The sequence below is a fragment of the Leopardus geoffroyi genome, chromosome B4 (assembly GCF_018350155.1).
Source record: "Leopardus geoffroyi isolate Oge1 chromosome B4, O.geoffroyi_Oge1_pat1.0, whole genome shotgun sequence".
Taxonomy (NCBI): Eukaryota; Metazoa; Chordata; class Mammalia; order Carnivora; family Felidae; genus Leopardus; species Leopardus geoffroyi.
In genome coordinates this window covers 45,570,504-45,597,500 of record NC_059341.1, presented here as the reverse complement: position 1 = coordinate 45,597,500, position 26,997 = coordinate 45,570,504, and the positions used below count along the sequence as shown (strand labels likewise).

The following is a 26,997-nucleotide window of genomic DNA, read 5'->3' as shown; positions in this document are numbered from 1 at the left end:
AACTGGCAACTCAGACAATGGAAAACAACAGGCACCCGAGATACGGTGGGCACCTGGTAATATTCCCTATTTTGAGGGAAGGATCTCTTTTTCACCCTGCAGGTTTTTGGGAAAGCTGCCTGGGAAAGTTGATGCTTGTACTACAGTTTGTCTTCTAGAGACTGAAGGGAAGAAATGTCTCCAGTGGGAAGTTATTTACTGAGATTCACTAAACTGAAGTCTGAACACACAATTATTTAAGTACACTCTTCTGGCTGTGAAATGATTCAAGGCGGTGGCTATAGCTTACATTAAATAAGCTTTCATTAACAAGCGAGATCTATATACATCACCCAAAACCTGAACAAGACAGAAATTGGAGCTGCACAGTTTTTGAGGTTTTTGGTGCCGGGGGTACAAACAGACACGCACAAGAACCCGAACGAACACACTCTCGAATGCCAATTCCTTTCACTTGAAAAACTACACTGAAGGGGAGCCTGGGTGGCTCAGTGGGCTAAGTGTCCAACTTTGGCTCAGGTCATGATCTCGCAGTCCGTGAGTTCGAGCCTCGCATCGGGTTCTATGCTAACAGCTCAGAGCCTGGAGCCTGCTTTGGATTCTGTATCTCCCTCTCTCTCTCTCTGCCCCTCCCCTGCTTGCACTGTCTCTCTCACTCTCTCAAAAATAAATAAATAAATATTTAAAAAAGTAAAAAATATTAAAAATAAAATATAAAAATAAAAATAAATATAATATTTATAATATAAATATAAAAATATAAAAATAAAATATTTAAAAATATATTTAAAAAATATTTAAAAATTTTATTAAAATATAAAAATTATATAAATATAATATTTATAATAGTATAAATATAAAAATATAAATATAAAAATAAGATATTAAAAAATATTAAAAATAAATAAATATTTTTAAAAAAATTTTTAAAGGAAAAACTACACTGAATATTTTGTCCACCCCAAAATTCAGCCAGATCAACTTCAAGAACCTGGGAAAAGATGCAAACGCCAGTCTTCTTTTCTAGATATACACTGCACCAAGAGCTGCAGGCCATGACATTTTTGGCATTTCCCCAGAAAGAAGCAGTATACCTTAGGATCTGAGATATACCTTGGGATCTGAGGTATTCAAGCATCAACTCTGAAGTAGAAATCCAGCTCCATCAAATCCCAGCTGTGAAGTTGTGATGCTCTCTTTCCATCCCTTCGAGGTTCCAGAAGACGTCTGTACCAGCAGCCTGAGCGGGCCTTCCTCTTAGCGTCCAGCTCCTCTCCTGAGCACCCTCTGAGTGCCATTAGATTTGTACAGCCCAACTGGTCTTTGGCTTTTAACACACTTGCAGTAGTTTCAGAGGTGGGTGGGTAATGGGACTACTCTGTGCAAATTAGAATAGGTGGAACTATGCGCTTGGCCCCCCTCCTTTCTTGTCACCCAGATGCCCATTCAGCCCTTGGAAAGGCGTGAGGGAGCGTGCGCCCGACGAACCACACACATACTGACGGGGAGATCTTCCTGGGAGCCTGGCTTTACTGGTCTAAGGAGGGCTCTTCCTTTGGACATTTGAGAAGAGGGGTTCGAGACCTGAAATATGCAGATTCCTGTGTATTTCCACCTGAAACAGCCCCTTTCCTCACCTTCCCGGCCTAAAATCAGAAGACAGCATCCATGTCTGTCAATCAGACACAATGTAGTCAAAACACTGTAAGCTTTCCTTTTACCCAGAACTATGTTCTCGGTGGACAGCAAGATAAATAAAAAAGAAGTGTGAGCGATAGGCCCTGTAGTCTAATATTGCGGTAAAAGGTCATTAGGGTATTTTTCTCCCTGTGGTTATTATGAAATACTTCATTATCCCTCTAGGGCCCACTAAGACCCAGCGCCTGTACTAGGCATTATGAATTCTGCCACCATAAGTCCTAGAATTTCCAAGATGGTCCCAACATTTAAAATTCAGTATCACTTTACAGAATAAATACTTAACACCCCTCAGAACATATGTGCCAATCTCAGCTGGAAGATATTCACTGCAACCATCAGGAAAGGGAGCTAGCATTCAGGGAACACTTGGAATGTGCTTCCCCTGAAAGCTTCACTTTATTTCAGACTCACAATAACCCTGCAAGGAGGGCACGATCATCTCCATTCCACATGAGGAATCTGACCTGAAGATCGCAGGGGTTAAGCAAGCCGTTCAAGTTCCCAGCTCATGAGGAGAAATAAGATATTACATTTAAGGAGCACTGCCCATCAATGGTGGCTTCAGAATTTATGGGGAATCCCAAAAGATAAGTCCAAGCTTGTATAGAATCATTGCGGCTTTGGAATATTCCATTGCTTTGTGCCCTTGCTCCTCACAGAATTGCGTGGGGTTCCTGAAGGTCACTCAACAGAGTCACCTAAGCCAGGGTGCCAACTTTCTTAAGCCTAATGCTTATCTTATTGGGAGCACAGATGGAAGGCATAAACTCATTTAGCTGAGGAAGGGACTAAATAAGATGTATGAGAGAAGTTCTCCTGGAATGACCTCTGAGTAGGGGCGGCCATTAGAGTTCATCCAAGGACAGGTATTATTACCTGTGGGACACAATCAGCAAGGCCACTGGGGCATACGATCAATTACTTGTGCATATGATGACTTCATGTGGTATAGAAATCTCACCTGAGGTAATTTTTGAGTAAAAATATGTTACTTTTGGGGCACCTGGGTGGCTCAGCCAGTTGAGCGTCCAACTTCAGCTCAGGTCATGGTCTCACAGCTCATGGGTTCAAGCCCCACATCAGGCTCTGTGTTGACAGCTCAGAGCCTTGAGCCTGCTTTGGATTTTTTGCCTCCCCCTCTCTCTGCCCCCCGCCCAACTCTCTCTTTCTCTCTTTCCCTCTCTCTCTCTCAAAAATAAATCAACATTAAAAAATGTTTTAAAAAAATGTTACTTTTATCTCTAACATTTTGTTTAACAACAAGAAAGAAACATTTCCCTTACTCAATGGCTTTCCGTTCATCCAGGAGCAACAAATCTAAATGTACAGGTGAGACACCCAGGAGCAGTGAGGAGGAAAGGCCCTGTCAACATGTTATTCACGCCTGCAGTGAGAATATCTATATACCGAGAAGGAGCAGAGTCTGCCTCCAGAAACCACAGTGGCCACAGTCCAATGAGGCTTCTCCAATGGCCTGAAGATAGCAGACTCCATTCTCTCAAATGAGGCATGGGTAAAGGCACTAAGGATATATGGAGCCTGTGGGGAAGAAAAGAGCTACAGGATTCTCCTAGATGTCTTCAAATACGGGAAGGACTAGTGTAAGGAAGAGAGAAAGCCTCTCCTCAGCACCTCAGAGGGCCCAGCCAGAAGCATATACCCACGCACTAAAAATATGTATGTGGTATACTGTTCTCCCTCAAGCCTGTTGAAGCTGAGGCTCCAAAGTCACTCTAAATGGGGTTCCTACACTGGGGAGGAACTCCAATAGAACGTGAAGATGCCTTCTGACTCCAGGATCTTCGATCTTCTGGTAAGTCAGAGCTTGTTAATTACAGTGAGGGCGGAACGGATCCAAACAAAGCCTGAACACTACAATCCCCTCCTCTCTCCATCAGAAATCCCTCACAGGGTTCAAGGCTTCTACCAAATATTATCAGGAAAAGCACTAATATCTGGAACTAGGAGCAAGCCCTTTAAAGACAAGCACCAGTGGTGGTTGGTGGGGGGTGGGGTGGGGGGACTCAGATAGATTTATTGTTCTAATTTTAAAACATTTTAATTAAGATCCTCTCCAACCTGAGATGGTATGAATTTTTCTTTTCTCCCCTCCCCCCCGAATTTCTTAAGTATTTCTGACATGACTCGTAAGCAGAATCTCAAGCTGTGATTCCTTTTCATGCCAGGTTGTGGTTTCCAGGGAGGTCTATGCTTGAAGGGTACTCAGCTCACCTGGCTGGAACCCAGGGCTGATGCAGGTGAGGTCACGAGCTTTTGACCTGGATGGGGAAATTAACGTGGGAGCTCCATGGCCCTGACTATACCCCTAATCCCTGTTTTGATGGAGATGACTGCTTTCGCTCTAAGCAGAGATCAGGTGAACTTGCCAACATACATCATCGCTCCTAGAAACCCCGTGACAGGGCATGTCCTACTGATAGTGGGTCGCTTCGGTGTAAGAAAGGGGGTGTGACTTTATTTATACACAGCCAGCAGGTATAAATAAAATCTCTGGGAAAAATAAAGTCTTCCTGTGGGATTTACCCAGAAACGCCCCTAAGCTTTTTGAACCACCTTTTGAAAGAGGGTCACTAAATCCTTTCTTCCTAACTAATTCTAATAGCAGAAGAACTAGGTGCTTAAATTCACAGCAGCTTATATCCTGGGCACAACAAAGTGGCCAAGTTCAGCTCTTGATTAGATGCTTTCTCCTCCATTAATGCCATTCCCCTTAATGATTTGGCTATTACAATTAGCCAGGATGCGGTGTCCCTGCCTGGGGCTAACGAGTAATGAACTGAGAGAGTTGCTATTTAGTTGTATCAAGGGCGCCATTAGAGAGAGCTTCTCAATTTCTCCCCCCAGAGGAGAGATACCTTCCAGGCATGTTCCACCTGCCATGTGACTGCTCTCCTTGAGTACTCACAGTGCCCCCCCCCCAGGGGGTGGGAGCTAAGTCCCCTGGGGTCATCGTGGGACCTTGAGACCTGGGCACAGAAAGATCGAGGGTCAGGCTTCCGCAGAGCCCAGAGGCAGAAGCGGCAGAATAAATGGTCAATGCTCAGGTTGTTGCTTCAAACCGGTGCATTATCCATTTGTTCCTCCTCCCCTTCCACCTGCCGCTTCCTGCTTCAGAAACCCTTCACCCCTCCCCCACGCAGCTTTCTTCTTTCTGTTACAGCATCACTCTGGGCTTTGCTCCTCTTCACCTCTTTCTTGAACGGCTGTATCCTGGAAGTCTTGTAAAAGGAAGACAGAGAAAGAGAAGCTATGGCTTGAACCCACAGCCCCAGCTGTTCGCTGAGGGTGGTTACAGAGGAGGCAATTCAGACCTCCTTTAAAACTAAAAAGCCTTTTCTTTTTCTTTTTCTTTTTTTTTTTTTTTTTTACCAGAAGAAATAGTAGGATCTAAAGATTTGATCCCAGAGGCAAGATTTACATTCTCCTTCAAATGAGACTAATCCAAAGAGAGATGCTAAATAAAACTGAATAAAGTCTCTAGAAGGGCAGCCCCAAGGAAGTGCTTTGCAGGAAGCCCGGCAAGTTCCTAACTGGATCCAGTCCATTTTCGGTGAACCAGGAGACACCCCCACCCCACTGGGGCTCACTCTGTAAGGCGGAGGGCTGGGTTACAGCCACGACCATGGCCAAATTGAACAAATTCCCTTGCTCTACCTATATCAGATCACTCCTGGTTTGCCTCAGGTGGAGGAATACATAGCAAGAGAAAAAGCCCTGTAAACTGTATACCTAGGGTCATAAGCGCAAATTAGATCTGGAAAAGATTTGTATCTCTGGAAAATGTTTACTGCCAAAATAATTTCAGTAGACCCACATAAGAACGCCACACTTAAAAAGCAGTGTGAAAGAACGAAGTCAGACTCTCCACAGCGTTGCTGTCTGAGAAACTGGCATATACCGATACCCAACCTTTACTGTCACATAACATTATTTTAAAGATAAATGAGATGAAGCTTGTAAATTATTATGAGTTTCTTCAAACAAGGGCTCTCTGTAAACGCAAGGCTTTATTATGACATGGAATTTGAAAAGACCCAAATAAAGCACTACTTCCAGTGTGTGCTTTAAGAATTAAACCTGCCTTGGGGCTCCTGGGTGGCTCAGTCGGTTAAGCGTCCAGCTTCGGCTCAGGTCATGATCTCACGGTTCATGGGTTCGAGCCCCGTGTCGGGCTCTGTGCTTACAGCTCAGAGTCTGGAGGCTGCTTCGGATTCTGTGTCTCCCCCTCTCTCTGCCCCTCCCTGGCTCATGCTCTGTCTCTCCCTGTCTCTCAAAAATAAATAAACGTTAAAAAAAAAAATGTTTAAACATCTTCAAGAATTAAACCTGTCTTTATGTTGTAAAATGAGAAATTAACTTAAACCAAGACAAGATTGACATCACCTCACTATAGGACTGACTGACGAATCAGAGCAGAATTCATCTTCTTGCCCTGCCCAGCCTCTACACCTCTAAAAAGTAACATATGAACAACCTTGAACACCGATGACCAAGGTCACACACCTGAATTTCCTCTTTCAGACAAGCTTTTCCAGAAGTAATAACCATCGTGGCAACTATCTTCTACCTATACTACCTATGCTTATCAAAAACCTTAGAAATTCCCTGATTCTTAGACACAGCACTCCCGACAGGAACGCAGAAAAGGCATCTTCTCCTTCTCTGAGGCCACGGGTGGTAGAAAAAAGTTTTGTTTCTGACAACTGATTCCTGTGTGTGTGCACGATGACAACAGTGATTATCAGAAAATGACACAGCTTGAAATAAGGAAACTCCTGTGCTACACCCTTGTAGCCCTGTTGTGAAGGCTAACTAGCAATTTATTTGAGCAAGATCCATGCCTTCATTACAATTGTTAGTTCGCCCCAGTATTTGAAAAATAGGCTTGAATTTCCACATACTTCAGGGACTCGGGATCAGTTAACAGTTGAGGAAACATACATTCTAAATCAGGTATTCTGAATCTTGGCTTCACAGGGGAACCATCTGGAGCAGCTCTAAGAAGAAAAAAAAATCCAGTATCCAAGTAAATCGGCCAGGTATCAGTAGCTTTAAAGCTCCGCCCACGTGATTCCAATAGTCAGGCTGAGAATCACTATCTTAAATCAAGACAGAAGTCAATACAGTAAATCAAGACACATGTTAACTGATTATCTGTCACAAGAGTTTTTTAGAAACCTTCTTAACCAATTCGCTAATTGTCCTTCCCTCCTGAGTAAATTGTTGTTGTTCTGCCTTGAACCATATGATGGAGATGATCGGTGTAATACAGGAAGTTCCTGAATGATCCATACAATGGACATGATGGGTGTAATACAGGAATTTCCTGAATGAGGACTACCTGACCTACATAGGAACCAGTGGCCCAGACAGGTGTGCCTGCAGGGGTTCCTCTTCTCTCCCCACTGCCCTTAGAGTTACCCCCTCCCCAAACCCACCAGCAGGAAGCCCTGCTTCACTCTCTGCAACTCCACATGGAACCTGCATTCTCAGCACTTTTTTAAGTATAACAGGAGCAAGACAAGGTGGATGAAGGAAAAGCAAGAATGAACGAAAACCCATTCCACTTCTGGCCTGCCCTCCCTTCTTCCTCTCCCACCCAGAAGGGTCTGCCTTCGTATGCTCAGGTCCCGGACCCCTTTCTTGCTCAGAATGAAACCGCATCAAGTAGCCTGGAGACTGGACAGCTTTTCCCTCGGTGAGGGGCAGGATCCCCAACACGGTGCTCAGGGCTACATTTGTACCATTCTAAAGGGCTGAGTGGGCTTTACTTCCACCCCGCCCCCCAAAAGTAACCTTGCTTCCAGTGGGTAGGTCTTTACTTTTGCACACAAACTATCAACTTACTATAATTTGAAGAAACAGCTTGAACTCCAAGCAGCTGACTTCTTAATAAAATCTTAGAACCCTAAACTAGTAGAAATCTTGAGCTTGCTAAGGCCTTTTACCAAGATACCCTTCTATTACCAAAAGCCCTTCAATTACAGGCTGCTGTATCCTCTTAACACTCCTAGGAGTCATGTCACCAGAACGAGCACAAAACCTACTCCAGAACGAGCGCAAAACCTACTCCACGGATGTAGGAATGGAGGCTGAAGGGCTAACGAGATCCTTGAATGGATCCCGCAACGCCTCTGGCAGGTCCAAAGACCGAGGATGCCATCTTTCTCCAGTTACTTTTGCCTATAATGTTTTTTAAACGCTTGGTCATCGTGATAAGGTCTGGGTATAAAGTGGCCCTTACGGGGAAGGGTAGCTTACTTAAGAATCTAGCGGAATTATTTATTCACTCCTTGATTTAAAAGAAGTCACTGGAAACTTCAGTTCTTCCAATGAAACAAAATTTTCAAGTTGCCAAGCATCTTGATGTCATTAGTATTTTATCTCTTCTTCCTTGTAAGCAAACTACAATTCTGAAACAGTGGGAGAAGCGTGGCAAGGATGTGACTTTGTCATCTGAAATTCACTCAGGTGTTGAAACTACTACAGCGGATAGTAATTCTCTTTGCATCTTTAGAAAGCGACTTGCAAACCAAGCTGTGAAAGCAGCCTACAGCATCGCCACCAGTCAGGCCTCACCACTGGTGTCAACAACGCCTCGAACACGAGCTGCCAACAACTGAAATCTATAAATAGGAAGATCTGGAAAGTTTAAACAAAGAAGTTGAAACAGGGACTCTGAAAACCACTGGGAGCTGGTAGGGTTCAAACAGGAGTTAGCAAAGGGCTAAATATTTCCTTTAATGCTACAGACTTCCCCTTTAGTTATATTTCTTTAGGTTCCTTGCCAGGAGCAAATCAAATCTCTGCTGACAATCAGGAGCAGGGTCCGAACAGACACAAATGACAAAGCACCAATGTGCTTTGTTTTCATGACAATCAGTGGTTTCCAAGTGGGTGAAAATGCATTTGAAAATCATTCTAGGGGCGCCTGGGTGGCTTGGTCGGTTGAGCGTCCGACTTCAGCTCACGTCATGATCTCACGGTCCGTGAGTTCGAGCCCCGCGTCGGGCTCTGTGCTGACAGCTCAGAGCCTGGAGCCTGTTTCCGATTCTGTGTCTCCCTCTCTCTCTGCCCCTCCCCCGTTCATGCTCTGTCTCTCTCTGTCCCAAAAATAAATAAACGTAAAAAAAAAATTTTTAAAAATCATTCTAATTACCAGAAGCAAAGCTATCTTCTCAATTAACTTACTCTTAACCAAAACCTATTTTCCAACCCTCCCTTGTCATGAACCCATGCATCTAAAAAAGCAGAGTTTAACACAATAGGGAAAAACGAATCTCTAACTTTGGAAGTCTAGCAACTTTCCCTAAAAAAGTCCTCATAATACTTCCAATGGACCCAATAAGACATTATCTAGACCAGCACTGTTCAGCAGAAATACAATGCGAGCTATGTGTGTAATTCAACGTTTTTCTAGCAGTCACATTTTAAAAAGGTACATGTACAATTAATTTAAATAATATATTACATTTAACCCAATGTAGCCAAAATACTCTTTCAACATATAAATCAATAAAGTTATTGAGATACATTCTTTTTTTCCATACTAGGTCTTTGAAACCTAGTTTATATTACAGTTCAAATAGACACCAAATTTTCACGGGAAATACTCGATCTGTATTGAGATTATACAAAATCTACAGTTGAAAAGGTCAATTCACATATCCAAGCTGTTCCGAACACACTTTAAAAGATTTTTAACAAAAATCAAGTACATTTTAAAATTAAATAAATTAAGAATTCAGTTTCTCTGTTGCACTAGCCATTTCCAGGGCTCATTCGCCACATGTAGCTACGGGGAACCATACTGCGTATTGTAGGTTAGAGCCTGGGACAGTGAGCACCCCACAGGAATGAGTAGAGGTCACAAGGTGTGATGCTGTCCCACATGCTTTCAGAAACATCATCAAGTCTGGGTAGACAATGACTACACATGACCCATGTTCCTCTTCTTGTCTTTTTTTTTTTTTTTAATTTATTTTGAGAGAGAGAAAGAGTACACATGAGGGAGCGGGGGAGGGGCAGAGAGAGACAGAGACAGAGACAGAGAGACGGAGAATCCCAAGCAGGTTTCCATGCTCAGCACGGAGCTGACTCGGGGCTCGATCTCATAACTGTGAGATCGTGACCTGAGCCAAAATCAAGAGTTGGACACTTAACCATCTGAGCCACCCGGGCACCCCTCTCTTCTTACACTTCTCCAATTACAATGGTCAGTCATTAGGGGCGCATGGGTGCCTCAGTCAGTTAAGCGGCTAATTCTTGGTTTGGGCTCAGGTCATGATCTCAAGGTTCTTGAGTTCAAGCCTCACATCGGGCTCTGCACTGACATGGCAGATTCTCTCTCTCCCTCTTTCTCTACCCCTCCTGTACTCTCTCTCTCTCTCTCTCAAAATAAATAAGACTTAAAAAAAAAGGAAAAACAAGGGTCAGTCCTTAGAGTCCTCTAAACTGGAAGCCATGTACAGAGAAGGACAGAGGGGACAGAGGTACTTCCTGTCCTGTACTCAGTGACGATGAGCCTCTCAGAACTCAGCAGAAAGAATATAGAGGAGTTCAGGCTCCACCAAGAGAAGTCTATTACTTTCTTCTTCTTATCAGTATCTATCTCCCTCGCTCGCTTGCTCGCTCACTCTTTTAACCTACCTAACAAACTTCCCTGGGAGCTGCAAAACAAGTTTGTTCAGGATGCCACTTTGCAGCTTCAGCTCTCCTCCCCAGCTCAGATCATCCCCGTGCCAGGCAACCTCTCCTCACGTGGATTTTCTTGAACTTGGCCACAACCTTTCTTAGGCAACACCTAGAAATAACCCACCTGCAGCCCCTAAGCTTTGGGGACTCTGTTTCATACTAACTATTTCTACCATCTGCAATTCCCGAACCATACAAGAGAGGTTTAAACTTCTCAGAAGACCCTTTGCACTCATCAGAGGAAAGAGGTATCTAGTTAAGAGAAAACAGAATTGACGTAGAAAGTGGAAGTAAGGCCCTACACACAGTAAAAGACACGATTCCAAGTTCCTTGAGAGCAAGTCTGGGTCCAACCTGTGCTCACCTGCCTGGCCTGACTCCATGCAGCAGGTAAAGCAGCTGCTGAAAAGGAACAGAGGCACTCTAGGCTGTGACCGATGCCCCACCGGAAGGACATCCTTGCATCCCCTCCCCCCACACACTCGATCTCTTACACTAACCTTCCCGTTTCAATGCAACTTGCATGCGTCTTTCTACCAATTCTCGTCACCTGCACGTGCCTTTCCGCCCCTGCAAGACTGAAGAACCACACAAGCGTAAGCCTCAACACTCAATATTCCCTCAACGCCAACTGATTCTTCCCACAAAAACTACAAAAACAGGGGAGGGCAATCTTGAGCCTCAGTTTCCTCAGCTATAAAATGGAGACAACTGTGCTGATGGATTGACGAGGTCTCCAGTAAGTCAACTGAGGTAGAATAGGTGAAAAAGGCCGCACAAACCATGTCGTGTTCTTGTCACGCAATGGTTTCCACTACTTTCAGACCTAGGTTCAAAGACGAATGCTGCCTCCCTTGTCACAACTCTCACCAGAAGCTAAAAAAAAAAAAAAAAAAAATTCACAGGCCTTGTCTCACAGCATTATAACATTTTCTTTGTGCACGACAGATCACTGGGAAGAGAACACGCAGTATTTTCCTTGGTTTAGGCTAGAAAAATGAATCAGCCCCATTTTCAGAGGCTGGCCTTGAGTGTGGTACATCGAAATTGCAGGATGGGGCATCTGGGTGGCTCAGCTGGTTGAGCATCCGACTCTATAGACTTCGGCTCAGGTCACGATCCCAGGGTCGTGGCATCGAGCCTGCGTCAGGCTCTCGCTAAGCATGGAGCCTGCTTGGGATCCTCTCTCTCTCCCTCTGCTCCTCTCCCCCACTCTCTTTCAAATTAAAAATAATAATAATAATACAAATTTAAAAAAATTAAAAAATAAATTGCAGGACAAATAGGGGTGAGATGAAAAGCTCCCCGAGACCCTGAGCATCTTAACACCTAAATAAAAACCCAGCTCGTTCAAATCCACTGTCAATCACATTCTAGTTCAATAAAAATGTTAAGACAACTTCTTAAAGTTGACTGTAGGTTTTTAGCTCTATCATCCCAACGCAGGACTTTAAGCAGTTCCCTCCCTTCCATGGGCTCAACTGCCCATTCAGGGCCTCCTGTCCTGCCTCTACCTCTCCTTGCATCTCAGGCCAAGTCTCCCCCATCTGCATGCACCTGCTCTCGTCAGCGGATCTGCCCTTGAGTCTGGATCTAGGTACTGTCTTCCCAGTTCCTCGTTTCCAAGTTGACGGTTTGCAGGTGAGGCCTACCTCACCTTCACCTGCTTCTCAGGCCCCCACGGAGCACACTGGAGCCCCAGACCCTTCCACTGAACCGGGAGGGAAGGCTGTCATTAGCAGAAAACTCTGAGTGAGCAGGGATTTCTCTATCCTGTTCCCCTCGCACCTAGAGCAGTGCCTGTTCGCTAGCACTAGGCACCCGTTGCTGGATGGATGAATGAATGAATGAATGAATGAATGAATGAATGAATTGAATGAGCCTCGTTAGACAGTCCCACCAAGAGCATTTCTTGATGTCAACACAAACTCATCTTTTGTCTTGTGTTTTCCCCCTAGGGCCACCCAGTGACTCATTGACAAAGATTTTAAGTCCAACTATCCACATGAGAATCTTGCTACAAGCTGCCTCATCTCCTCTTCTCCCCTCCAAGAGGCATGTTCACTGCCCAATTATCCAGTTATCTGACTTGGTTTTAGGCCTTATTCCAGGTGGTTCCAAGCTCCTGGAACACCTGACCGACTATGATCCCATCCCATCAGTTCTGCTGCCTCTTGAGGTAGATCCTTTATAATGTGATTAGACTTAGCCCAGTGATGCCATCTTTCCCCAGAAATACTTTAGAAACACCTCTTTTAGGACTTTCAGAACCAGTTATAATGATTTAGTGCTCCTGTTTGTATGTGGCCAAAAACAGTTTGGCCTCATCGGACTTGAGGCCGAATAATTTCGGCTATTTCCGAAACGTAGATCCCGCCTCAAGGACCAAAGTTGTTCTTTACTCTAATTATCTATTTAATGTTTCTCTCTCAGATAGACTTAAAAAAGTGGCGGCAGGCTACGTTTGTGTTGTTGACTGCACTACCCCAAGCACAGAGCCCAATGTGCTGCAGGGGTGAAACTAATGAGTGAGTGAATAAATGAATGATCTGAAGACCTTCCCAAAAGATTTTTCTTTGATTCAATGAACACATGCCTGACACTGCTGGGGGTTGAGAATATGGAGATGAATGAGAAAAAAAAAAAATTATTTTCTTTAAAGAGCTTAAAGTCTGGAAGAGAAAAAAACTTACGGAAAAGGGAAAAATATTTATTGTCAACTCTTATGGAGCACGCACATATATTATTTCATTTAAGTGCCTCAGCAATCAAATAAGTGTGAGATTTTGATCCCCATTTTAAAGACTAAAAAGTTGGAATTCGACAGTGTTACACAACTTGCGTAATATTAATAAGTGACAAGCCGGTCTTTGAACCCAGAGCCTATGAACTAAGGACCTTTCTTCCATGACACCAAGCAACGGCTGTGCAATTCAAGCAAATGTTTTGGCTTTTAAGTGACTACTTTTGAAAGCCTGAAGGAGATGACACGTAAATGGCTATCTAAGTGCAGGTATGCATATTCCTTCTTTTGGCCTTATCCCTACTATTCTAGAAATCACGTTGGGTGACACAGCAACCCTGATTTCACTAAGAGGTAACACCTCGAAAGACCAGCTCCCTTAGCTGTACTCTCACGGGCATCGAGAAACCACAGGCTCACTCAGTCGGAGCTCCAGGCCCCCCGTTCTGGGCTGATGTTGGGGCAAAGGTACTTTTAGGAGAAGCTCCCACGGGAATGTTGGTGGACCCACAAACACCTAGGTGGGTAGAGTAAGCAGCAGATAAACACTGGTACACACGGAACTGGAAGGAAAAAGAAGGCCTGGAGACAGGAACTAGCCTCTCGAAAAGGGGCCACATGCCATGAATTATGGAGACTTCTTGCTCCTTCTTACTACTAAGTAGACGGAGAATGGAGACTTTCGAGTTTTATTTTAATGACATTTTAAAGAGACAGAAGTCTCATATTGTTATCACAAAAGACATTAAAATCTAGGGATCACATCTCTCTCCTTAGATCTCTTTCTTCAGTTCTAGAAATATTTTTTTACCGATCTAGAGTGTGGTGGCTAAGAGCTATGGTGTGGGAGCACCCACGGGTGTTTTCAGTCTTGGCTCTGGCACTTACTTCATGACTTTGTGCAACTTTGTGCCAGTTACTTAAACTCCACAAGCCTCAGTCGTTTCACCTACACCGGGGGTGGGGTGGGGCGGGGGGGGGGCGGACTAACAACACTGGCTCTCCCTCAAAGGCTGTGAGGATTGAAGGACATGATACACTAGAACTTAGCACGGGACCTAGCAGGCAAAAAGTTTAATAAGTAGCAACGAGAAGCGTGCATGTGCCAAAATTGTGGTAAATCTTAAGGACATACAGATATACACACATACAGATATGGTCATTTCTGAGACGGCTTGGTAGCTCCATCTGTGGTAGATTCAAGATATCACATAATTACACATAATTATCACATAATCACATCAAGGGCTGCATGATAAAAGACACAATGCACGCGTAAAACTGTTATCTGTTACAGGATTTAAGTCACCTTCGAGTGCCTTTGCAAATTACCTATTTTTAAGCAAGGGAAAAAAAATGGGGCGGGGGGGGGGGGGGTGGGTGGGACAGGAAAGTGGAAAGACTCAATTCCCACAAAGATGCTGCAGTAGAAGCGGCCCCTTCCAGGTCTACGTGTCCTGGCATGATACCCGGATTCGGTAGATATTCCAGGAGAGCTCTTCCGAGGTAATTTCGTGAACACTATTAGCAATGCTTTGCTAAAAGGTAAACCAGGCATTTGATTCTTTTGATGAACATGACTACAACTGAAACATCCGGGGGTCTGTCGAACAGAGGTTTCCCCACCACCTGCCGCCACAATCAGTTAGTTGTCAGCTCTACCGGCATTTGTGGATCAACTTTTCAATATCGTGGAGCATGGCAGTGGTGGTGTGGAAGGTGTCTGATAACGCGCACGTTTCACTTCTTACGCGTAGGTGACCTGTTCTTTGCCAATGACACCTTTTCCCCCCGCTGGTTCCGTAACCATTCAGGGGCAGCGTTGCCTAGGAAGAATTGTCAGGAGGAAAGCCTGGCACAATTATTCAGTTAGTACCCACACACTGTGTACTTACCCTCCCTTACCTGTAACACCTTTTTTGTAACCTCTGAAATCAACAGGGGGCAACGAACGAACACAAGGTGACACGTCAGGGGGTCTGGTACAGTGGGAAGGGCTAAGGGGGAAATAAAATACACTCGGTGCCTTCTATGTGCCAACACTAAGATAGGATACCTTTTGGTTTTATAGATGATGAAAGCCAGCCTCGTCAAACTTAAAGAATGTTCTTTCCCATGCCATACAACAAACGGTGCAAGAACTCGAACCAAGGTATGTTGGATTTTAAAGCCATGATCCCTTTACATTCCCCCCCCTCCACCCAAAATGAGGAGTAAGGATCTTTGGCAAAAGGAAAGTGGCATTACGGACTCGTGAAAGATGGTAAAAATATATATATATATATTGGAAAGTTTTTGAAAGTCTTAGTGTTTCACAAGACGACTGCATACCTGGAGTTGGACAATTTAGGTACAAGCAAGCATATTCTGACATCTGGGGTAATGTATTTAGGCCCACTGCCAGGGTGTCCTAACAGCACAGGTTGTTCTAGGTCCTCTGGAGGCAGGAAAAGGAAAAGATGTCTGTGTATCAGGTGCACCTGGGGAACCATGGTGGCCACCCTCTCCCTCCCAGCACATTCAAATAACACAGCGTAAGACGGCAGAAAAAGACGAGGTGGGTAACGATGGGTGGAAATACCCTAAGTATGTCGAAAGACTCATACTTAAAGAAAAAGGTCCTCCGTGTGAGTAGAGCTTATGAAAGGGACCGGAGTCCATTTTCTCGTTGACCTCTCTTGCTTCCTACTTCCTGCTTCTTTCCTCATAGTATGTTTGAGCAGAAAAGGGCCCTAGAAATCGAGACCAGCGTCCTCATTTTTCAGACGAAACATCTGAGACCAACAGAAGTATCTGAAATCACACTTCTTGTTTCAGAAATTAGGTAGCTATCAGTTCTCATTTTCGCTTTTCACCATATACTGTAGTAAGGAGCGAAAGGGCAGACCAAAAACACAAACAAAACACAACAAAACCAGAAAGAAAACCCCCAAGAAACCAGAAATTTTACTTCGTATCACAAAGATACCCCTGCTCATCTTGAATTTCCCTAATTCCATGACAATGTGCTTTGAATCTTCTTCAACTACCAAGAGGCACTAAAGGTTTCTACGACCTCATTCACACACTCTTGTCTGGGTCACTTCTAAGGCCAGGTTGAAGGGCAGGACTGTGGGGTGGCAGGATTTCTCTTCACTCAGGGTCACATGCATTGGTGGCCTCCTTGGATGACCAACCATCCTGGTTTCCCTGGGGTTGAAAGGGTTGCTGGGATGTGGGATTTCGGTGCTAAAAACCAGAAAAGTCCCAGGGAAACCAGGACAAACTGGTCCCCCTACTGCCTACAGCAGGGCCACATTCTCAACTGAGCTAATGAACCTGGACAGGTAAAATGTATTTAGCTGGAAGGTTTAGCTGGTATGACACTGGCAAAACGGTCGCTAACATTTCAAGTTTTTAAGAAAAAGAAAGCAGAATGAAGATTAACGACTATAAAGAGCCTTCCGTTTGGGCAGGAAGGTATTCTCAAAGTCGGAAGTGTTAAGTCCATAAAAGAAACAATATGAGAATGCAGTGGGGCTTTTTCATACCTAACAAGTATGACTAAATCTCTGAACACTTCCTGTTCCGTCCCATGTTTTTCTGAAATTCGCTTTTCCTTATCGGCCAAGAAGGTTAAAAAAAAAAAAAAAAAAAAAAAAAGTTGTTCTCCCTTCTCTTCTTAAGAATAACGGTGGGGAATTTCAAAAACCTCCAAAAGCTTCTAAAGTTTAGCAAGCTCTTGCTTTCGTACAGAAATATTATGGAGAAACAAACAGCACGCATCTTCTTCCCCTGTAAGCATCCTCCGTTCTTGCTACATGGAATTTGAGGTGAGCAGAAAACCACCTGATTAGAACAGATAAATTCTCACACTCAAGTAGCACCCGTTCATTCAGCCGTCTAGCGATACTTTCAATCAAAAATTGGTTTGTTGCTCAACACTGTGCCAGGTGCTGAGAAGACAACACTGAACGAGGAGGATGTATTTTCATTTTACGTAGCACAGTATCCTAAAGATCAAACACTCCTTTTTGGACTTACTCCTGACTCTCCTGGTTGCGGTGGAAGATGACAGCCGCCCTAACATAAAACTTCACGCTGAAATCATGTCTCCCAGGCAGCACTCCCCATTCTCTTAAGAGCAGTGCCCACAGAGGGCCATCTCACTTTCGCCTTTTCTGGGTCACCAAACACACTGGAGGCGCTCAGCCTAGAGAAGACAGACGGGCTGTGAGCCAAGGAGGGGAGCATGTCCATGGGCTCCCCTACTCACAAGAACGGCTTAAAGCTGCCTGTACACATATTTGGGAAAGGCAAATTCTCCCACCTTCTCTGATGTCCTAGACGCATGACATGCACAAGATAAAGTCATTTTCTAGGGAAGGGGAAAGGGCAGCCCCCCCCACCCCCCGCCCCCGAGAGGCCAGGGGCCGGGTGGAGGGGGGGGGAAGGGTTTCTCTCCTTCCACGTGGGTCCACTCTAATGGCTGACTTGCACCTTGCCAAGCAAAAGGAGGAAATCAAATCAAGCACACAAGTTCGCCCACAAGTTCTGCAGAGGAGACAGCGGTCACTGCCATTATCTGCTCCTTCTGCACCTGTTGGGTGAGTCTGAAGGGTTGAGAAAACAGGGTCGTGGGAGGGCAGGGCCGGGACAGCTGTCCCCTCCCCTCCGCAGCCACATGGCCAGTTCAGGCAACACTGCTACCTCTCCCACGCGTCCACAGTCATTGAACTCTGCCAGCCCCCTGGCTGCAACGGACCGTTCAGTCTTTGGTGAGATCTCTGGGACCTGCCTACGTGCAGGCCTCCTGGGAGATCTCTGGGCCTTAGTGACTTGTGCCTTTGTGCACACACAATTGGTTTCTTTGAGCTTGGCAATCCCAGACCAGGAGCCTTACTGGACTTCCTCTATTTATACAAGACTTGTCAAGCCGGTTAGGCTGCTTTTCTGCCACCTTTCTTTCCAGATGCCTCTAAAATGCCAAGCTACCAGGAAGCAAGTGAGGGATAGGGTTTTCTCACCCCCCATCCCAAAGACCTACAAAGGCATGCATAGGCCATAGGCTTCGCTGAAGGCCTGCTGCCGTGCTCTTAGATGGTGGAGTGTGTTTTTAAGGATTGCAAGGGAACAGTTGTCAAAAGTAAGGTCAAAGTCAAATGCACTGTGTTTCCATCATTACTGCTGGCCTCTTTCCAGAGAAAGTAAAAATGCACCCCCTAAAGCTGGCAGCAAGTCCTGTGGTTGCATCAATAATAATTTTCACTTGCACAGAAAAATCCCCCGGTAGCACATAAATGTTCATGAACTCCCCTCTTTTATTTTTGCAGAGCCAGAAAAAGCGGTAGAGAGAAATTAACTGCCCCTGTGAATCAGCAAAAAACCAAGGGATGGCACCCACGACAGCCAGTCTTCCTGCTTTAACCCACACATCTGGCACACCACTGGGAAAATGGTTATTTGTTCACTACAAGGAAGATGACCTTTAACTTCAAGCATGTAAAGTAAAAAAAAAAAAAAAAAAAAAAAAAAAAAATTAAAAAAAAATCTTAAAAGACACCAGTTATTTTGTAGAGAGGAGAATCAATAAATTAGTAGGCTAGGGTACAGTTCTTTCCAGAGGTCAAGATGGTATCTAACCAAGGTCAAGACCACATGAACCAAGAGTTCAAAGACCACTATCTTCTCCATGGTATTTATATTGAGATGGCCTCAAGATTAAGGAAGAAATCGTCAAATTGCCAGCAGTCACACCAAACAGGACAGGGAAACTGGCTCTTCCTTTCACATCTATCTCTTTCTGCATTCATAGTGCAACAGGTGACCCAGGGAGCAACCGTCTCAGATCCCAGGACAGACCACTTGGTAGGCATGAACCACACCTATTTCTCTACAGCTTGACCTTCACCTGTTCCCAGATGGCTGCCTAATGGCTGGAAGGACCTTCAGAAAGGTTCTTCAGTTAAAGGTACAAAGCCTTTGAACAGGTCTCTGATTCAGGGGCGCCTGGGTGGCTCAGTTGGTTGAGTGTCCGACTTCAGCTCAGGCATGATTTCACGGTTTGTGGGGTCAAGCCCTGCATCAGGTTCTGTGCTGACAGCTGGGAGCCTGGAGGCTGCTTCGGATTCTGTGTCTCCCTCTCTCTCTGCCCCTCCCCCATTCATGCTTTGTGTGTGTCTCTCTCTCTTTCTCTCTCTCTCTCTCTCTCTCAAAAATAAATAAGCTTACCACCCACAGGAGTATACTCATGAGTATACCCAGAAGATCAGATAAAATCCTGAAAACATGGGCAAAGTCCAACCGACAGCTGCCCCTTCTAGGCCATGAACTGGCACACCTAGCCGTTTGGCAACTGTTCTTTCCTTCAGCAGATCTTACCTGCTTAAGCAGGAAACAGTGATAAGGCTAAAACTAGTTCATGCTCACTGCTATGGTTTCTCATGCTTGAGCAGAACTCAGTTTAGAAACAGAACCTAAACAAAAAATTTAAAAAAGAAAAAAGAGGGGCGCCTGGGCGGCTCAGCCGGTTAAGTGTCCGACTTTGGCTCAGGTCATGATCTCACGGTTCGTGAGTTCGAGCCCCACGTCAGGCTCTGGGCTGACAGCTGGGAGCCTGGAGCCTGCTTCAGATTCTGCATCTCCCTGTCTCTCTGCCCCTTTCCCGCTCATGATCTGTCTCTCAAAATTCAATAAACATTAAAAAAAATTTTTTTTGAAAAAGAGAAATGAAAAAGAAAATTAAAAAAATAAAAAGAAAGAGAATCTTAAACTGTTGCAGATCAGTTCAGCTGGAATGTCATCGAGCCATTGAAAAAGAGAGATAATGTCTGCCCAAGTGTCTTGTAAACTATAAAGCCCGATATACAATGCTACTTATTATTATATCAGTATTAAATAGCTAAAAGTAGAATATGAAACTGTAACAAAACATTGATAAAAACCATCCGGTAGCTATGGGAACACATAGGGCTAAAGACTGAAGAAGTCAGGTGCAGGAGGTTGGTTACTACGTAAAGAAGTTCAATTTTAAAAAAATCTTTTAAAGTGGTTTAAACATTTAATTAACAATAAATAAGTTTAAATGATTTCCTGTAATTATAAATGTCTATGACGCAATTTGACAGTAAAACTAGTGTCATAAATCTTAACTCTGAAGGGGATCTCCAAATAGCCTCAAGGCCAGCCCCGTCGCTTCTATCACCATAGAGTAAATAGGATCTAATTTTTAAGGTGTAGACTATTCTCTCATGAGGCATACCAGTCCTTACTGGTGTATAATTCACCCCTAATTTACTCCACTGTGAGGAATGAATATACAGCTTGAAAGAAGAAAGGACAGGCAACAGAAGCCTTTTTTTAAGGTTTATTTTATTTTGGGGGGGAGAGAGAGAGAGAGAGAGAGAGAGAGAGAGAGAGAGAGAGAACAAGCTGGGGGAGGGGCAGAGAGAAAGGGAAACACAGAATCCGAAGCAGGCTCTAGCCTCCAAGCTGTCAGCACAGAGCCCGACGCGGAGCTTGAATCCATGAATCGTGAGATCATGACCTGAGCCAAAGTCGGACACTTAACCGACTGACCCACCCAGACGCCCCACGAAGTCTTTCTAGAAGTCCCATGACCAAGTCCTATAACTGGAACCAGAGCCACTTTCCTGGCCAGGGTCAGCTCCTGTGGAGCCATCAGGGGGCCCTTGGTGGTAGCACTCCGTGCTCACCTGTGACCACCAAGCCCCGGGCTTCTTCCCTGAGCCTGTGATGCAGTCTATACAGCACGAGGGCTAGAACACTTCCTTCGCTTTTCATAATGACGCGAAAATCGAAAATCGGCTTCAGTCCCCCCACACTTTTAATCAAGCCTCTTAACCAGAAAACCAGCTCCAAGTATGCTTGAGGCTGTATTTTCTTAGCTCTTCCTATTTCTTATTCTGAGGCCTTCTTTAGCATTATTATCATCCCTCTCAAGTGACTTCATGAATGACAAGGATGAAAGAGAAGAACAAAGGGGATGTAAAATGACCGAAGGGAACGCGGCCACCACAGTGGAATGGGAAGCTCCCAGGTACACTGCCCTGATGCGGTAGAGGGCCCTAAAAGATGGTTTTTCATGTGGGGCCCTTGTCACAAAAGCTAGTTCTGTGCAACTGGCTGGTGCACGCGTACAAACAGCCCTGTAACCCATGGGACGTGGGCCTGTCTGTGCTACGTAAGGTTTCTTCTGTGCCGCTCTCTCTGTTGGGAGAGTCAGGTAAACTCCAGACTCAACACTTGTCATCCAGGGTGGGGTGTGTGAGTGTGTGAGTGTGTGTGTGTGTGTGTGTGTGTGTGCATCTACCTCCTCAGAGCTACAAGGCAGGGCCCCTGCCTATTGGTATCTTTCTCGCTCTGCCCACGCATACGTTTACTTACCCTCCACCATATAGATACATCTCTTCCCCAACCACGACTTCAAATCTTGGCACGGACATTTGCTAGCTATTTTGCACAAGTGACCCAGCCCCTAAATCCCCGTTTCCTCGTCTGTAAACTGGAGATAAAGACACCTATCTTGAAAGGCTGTACAGATTAAATGAAGTCGTGTGTGTGTGTGTGTGTGTGTGTGTGTGTGTGTGTGTGTCTAAGGCTCCTTCCGCTGTATGATGCAGTATTTGGCACGCAGGAGGTATTTTCCTTCCTCTCTCTAGCCTAAGTACTCATGCACTTAATCTTGAACTGATTTGTATTTTTTAATTATTTTGGGTATATCTGATCTCCCCATCTTGGTGGTGGAGAATCACATCATGTTAATTTTTCCTATCTACTGTATTAGCTGTACACATAGTGAGTACCCAGTGTGACAACTGTAGTCTAGGATATTGAGGAAGGGGGTCATTTCCCCCACCTCCCATGATATCTGGTAATGTTTCCTGAGGAAACTATTGCAAGTTCTGGATATAGCTGATCTCCCCTCTGTCCCCTGGACTCCTCACACTCCCTCTTCCAGACATATCCCTCTGCCATTTGGAATGCCCTGAAGAACTTTGAAAAGCCAGGTTATCCATTCATTTGGTCGCTCTTTAATGTTTATTTATTTTGAGAGCGAGGGAGAGAGCGAGTGCACATGAGTGGAGGAGGGGCAAAGAGAAAGGGAAAGAGGGAATCCCGAGCAGGCTTTGTGCTGTTGTCTCACGAAATGTGAAATCAAGAGTTGGATGCTTCAATGACTGAGCCCCCCAGGCGCCCTCATCACTTCTTGAGTATATTTCTCTTGAGAACACTTCTTGAGTCCCTAAAAATTCCCTCAGTACCTACTATGTGCCAGTGACAGGCACTGTGAATCCATACTTGGACACAGAAATGGTTAAGACATGATTCTTGCCCATCCTTGAGGCGACTGGAAGGAGTCAGACGGCAACATGGCAAACACTCAAAATAATCCAGCATTCCAGAGGCTAAGACAAGAGGAAGCTGTAATTCAGCTTACGAACACTGCTCTGAAATTTTAAAAATGTATATTGCCTTTGAGATAGACCTTCAATGGACTGAACTTTGCTGAAATTGTAGGCAAACGGGAAACCCCATCCTGGTCGGTCACAAGACAGGTCAACACTTTTTGAGGCAAATGTCATTGCAAACAGAATCTCCGGATTGCCAAGTCTTTGTCAGTACCCTTCCTCATGTTAAGCCGTGTATGATGCAAACAAAAGAATCTTCCTGCAACTAAAATTTGGAATTCTGACCAATCCATTCACACTCCTATTCACAGCATAGCATGTAAGTATTTAGCACGAGACTAGGTGTTGAATGGGGAAAAGAAAAAAAAAAAAAAAAAAAGGAAAGAAAAGAAGAAGAAGAAGAGGAAGAAGAAATGTAAGCCTTAAAAATTCCCTGTGGATTCCTGGCAGGGAATGGATCCTGGAGGAAAGATGTGCCCTGACCCAGGGTGAACCTGATAGGGAAAATGGTCAGAGAAGGGGGCGGTGGCCAGTTCATGACAGAAGCAATACATAGTCATAGAACTCCACTCTTCCCAAATGGGAAGCTGGAGGACCCAGGGGACAGAGGATAAGACTTATCTGTGTGGATACTGGGGGAGCTCTACCCAAAACCTTGGTGTCATATAATGAGACAGGTCTCCCCTATACAGGTTCAATGCTAATGCTGAGTACCCAGGCAAAAGCCATTTGGGAAGCCTGCGAAGGTCTCATGCGTGGACCATGCAGCCCAGCCAGAGAAGCCCCATATCGAGATATATATCTACTACCAATACCTTAATAAACTGTCTCAAAATTTCTCCAAGTTAACACTTTTTCCTACTTCTCGAAAGTCTGTCATTCTTTCTCAGTTCCCTCTCCCCGAACTCTTTGTTCTTGTCACTAACTCAATCTTCCACTGATACGCAGCGTGGAAACAGAGGCTCCCTGAGGCCTTATCCACGTTTGCATTCTCCTCCCCGCCCTTGCGAGTCGCTAGCCGGGTATCTGGCACACAGTAGGCCCTCAAGCAATGTTTCCGTAATACCCAGTCATGGGGCAAGCAAAGAGAAACAATGAAAACACAGACCCTTGAAATGTCACGGGGTTTACAGGCTCTCCCCTTAGTAAAAATTCTCCTGGTGCTGACTGGCACAGATCCACTCCGCAAGACTGGCTCCAAACACTAAAGATCCAGGAACATGCTTTGCATGCAAAGAAACTTCCTTCCAACCCCTCAGAACATACTCCCTCCCTAGGGGCCGCCTGCTAACACGGCTGTACACAGAAATCCTAAACCTGGCCATGAGCCCTGGCCACATCAACTGTGCAAAACTAGCCCCTATCAGAACCTGCTGGAGGGAAATCTGAGCTGCAAGCGTAACCAGAGACTCAAGGCGGCTGACCTGCTTGCGATCTGGAGGCAGCATGGGTTAGTTGCGGGTTCAAACCAACCGTAACTGGGCAACACTTGACGACCAACTTCCCTACAAGACGGGGGTCAGGCGAGCGGACACTGGCATCCCTTAGGTGGCAGGCTGGGCTGGGAGGGAGATGTTGCAGACAGCACCAATTTCCTGGGTCAGGGAGCACGGGGTGGCTTCGGATGGCCTGGTGTCAGTCAGTCCTAGGAGCCCAAACGGGGTCCCAGGTTCTTCCTGGGGTGGCGGGGGGGGGGGGGGTGTCTTGTTTTTAAAATGTGGACAAGTCATCCAGGTAGCAGCCAGTGAAATAAAAGCTTTGTAGACAGATGGGGACACCACCTTGTCTTGGTGGGTGTGAGCCAGAGGGAGTAAGAACAGAGGCTAAACTCATGAATGTGTTAGAAACCAGGACAGGATGAACAACCAGAAGGGAACCCTGGTGGATAAATCCGGTTTGATTTGCAAGGATGACCAGTTTCGTGCAATAAATGTTCAGCAAACTCCTACCGTATGGCTGTTACCACACTGGGAGGCCAAGATGAAGAAGGCCTTCATACTCCTGAAGGTCACACTTTACGACAACGACAACAAAAAGATGTGTACTTTCTTTGTTATTTAGAATTGTATTAATTTTGTTATAAGATTGTTTATGAAGAGCAGGACAGGATGGGAGGGAGGTAGGAAGGGAAGAGTAGAAGAAAAATGAAATGAGAAGTAAGGCAGGAAGCAAAAAAGGAGAGAAAGACGGTTGTGGGTATTGAATGTGACAATCCTTGCCAAGTGCTTAGTCTCTGGGATATAGTAAGTGCTCAACAAACATCAGACTCTATTCACTGTCATAGAGGGCCTATCACTGAGTCACACGAGTCCATACTGAACACTTGTCACACAGCAGACACTATTCTAAGGGCTTCTCATGCAGCAATTAATTTAATGCTCACAACCCTATAAGATACTAGTATTTCCATTTGATAAGTGAGACCATTTGGGTACCAAGAGAATATGTCAGCTTTAACTAGCCAGTCACACAACTATCAGGTGAGAGATCTGGGATTCAAATCCAGGTAGTCTGATTTTAGAGCTCACCTTTTTTGTTTGTTTGTGTATTTATTCTGAGAGAGGGAGAGAGAGTGGGGGAAGAGCAGAGAGAAAGGGAGAGAGAGAAACCCAAGCAGGCTCTGCACTGTCAGCAGAGAGCCCGATGAGGGGCTCGAACCCACAAACAGTGAGGTCGTGATCTGAGCCAAAGTCAAGACTCAGATGCTTAACCGACTGAGCCACCCAGGTGCCCCTCAGAGCTCACCTTCTTATCCATTACACTTGTGGTTCCCAAGGCACTGTCCTTAGACCTGGGAACTTCCAGATTTGCAAATTCTTGGTCCCTACCCAGTCCTAAATCGAAGACTCCAGGGGAAGGACCCAGCAAACCGTTTTTAAAAGCCCTCTTGATAAATCTGATGAACAGTGTGAGCACCACAGAATTCATTAACAGTACAGCGATTCGCCAGATAGTGGCTACATTAAAACGGATTATAAAATACCTCTCCCTCGTGGGGAGCAGCCTTGCCTGGCATTGGGCAAAGGTGAAAATACTTGAATCATCCAGTCTGTCAGTTTAGGGAGTGGCCTAGAACTGGCGCTTGAGAGCAATCACCATTCCCTTTATTTTCAGAGAAGTCAATTTGGCTTCTCTGACTCTTGTCTAGACCCTGACAGAAGAAGGCTAGAAGCGGTTAAGAAATCCTTAGATATTCTTCTAGTGGTTTCACTCCTTCATAGCATCCCGACATCAGTTAGCAGACTAAATAGGCCACAGGGTCCTAAAATACCCATCACTAGACAAAAAAGAAAGTTGAAAGGGAGGGCGCCTGGGTGGCTCAGTCGGTTAAGAGTCCAACTTTGGCTCAGGTCGTGGTCTCACAGCTTGTGGGTTCGAGCCCCGCGTTGAGCTCTGTGCTGACAGCTCAGAGCCTGGAGCCTGCTTCGGATTCCGTGTCTCCCCCTCTCTCTGCCCCTCCCTTGCTTGGGCTCTGTTCATTCTCTCTCTCTCAAAAATAAACATTTAAAACATTAAAAAAAAAAAAAAAGAAGAAGAAGAAGAAGAAAGAAAACTGAAAAGGAAAGCTTTGCTGCAAGTGTTAATTCGGCTCCTGACAATGCATAGCAAGGAGTCTGCTCTTTCTGCTAGGTTAACTCAATTATTCAAGCCGGTTATCCAGTTTGTGACTTCACTCAGCTCACCTCTTGGCCATTTCACTGTTCATTAGCACCTCTACTGAGGATAAGCAGGGGAGAATAAAAGGTGAGGAAACTCAAACCAGCCAATTTTTCTCCTTGTTAACAGCTCTGGTAAGGACTTGGTGGGAGAAAAATTGTTATTGGCTAAAACGAGACACTGGGATTATCTATGGGCTTCAATTTTCCCTGTTCTCCCAGCCCCTAATTATCAGACACAGTCAGGCCAGGCTAACTTTGTAGCGTCAGCCCAGTCTGCAAGGGAACAGAAGCATTACGTTCAAATTCTGGAATTTCTACAGGGGCAACCTATGGTATCTTCTTACCTTGAATGAAACCTCTTACAGATGCCAAGATCATGGGCAATTTTGATTACAGGTGAAAAGGCTGAGATCCATCACCTCTCTATGGATCCTATCTTAATTTTGATAATTGACTTTTCCCACCATCGCAACTGCCCGTGACATCTTTACTCTCATAAGAAAAGCAAGAACTCTAAAATGAGCTAGGTACCTACTGCACAGTTTGGGGTGCTAAAGCATCTGCCAGATACCTTACAAACATCATCTTGTGGAATTCTAAAACAACCCGGCAAGAAATTTTTATCCTGATTTTATAGAGACATGGGTTTAGAGGAGTTAAGTCCCAGAATTCTTAAGCACTAGAGCTAAGATTTGAACACAGGGCTGACTTCCCCCACGCCTCACCCCCAAACCTATGCTCATGACACCCCCCCCCCACTCAGTAAGAT

General features: G+C 45.0%; 1 protein-coding gene and 1 long non-coding RNA gene across 4 annotated transcripts in view; one reads left to right on the top strand and one right to left on the bottom strand.

The window, feature by feature from the left end:
* The window catches only part of ETV6 (ETS variant transcription factor 6), a 256,842-nt gene that overhangs the window by 161,781 nt on the left and 68,064 nt on the right, over positions 1–26,997 (bottom strand). The gene's annotated exons all lie outside the window — the stretch shown is intronic.
* On the top strand, positions 12,238–19,183 carry LOC123590702. 2 transcript variants are annotated; one of them, XR_006708934.1, is made up of 3 exons: positions 12,238–13,429; positions 15,231–15,311; positions 18,472–19,183. It is a non-coding gene; the product is annotated as an uncharacterized LOC123590702 (long non-coding RNA). The 2 variants fall into 2 exon arrangements; XR_006708933.1 differs by lacking the exon at positions 18,472–19,183 and having other exon boundaries at positions 15,231–16,775.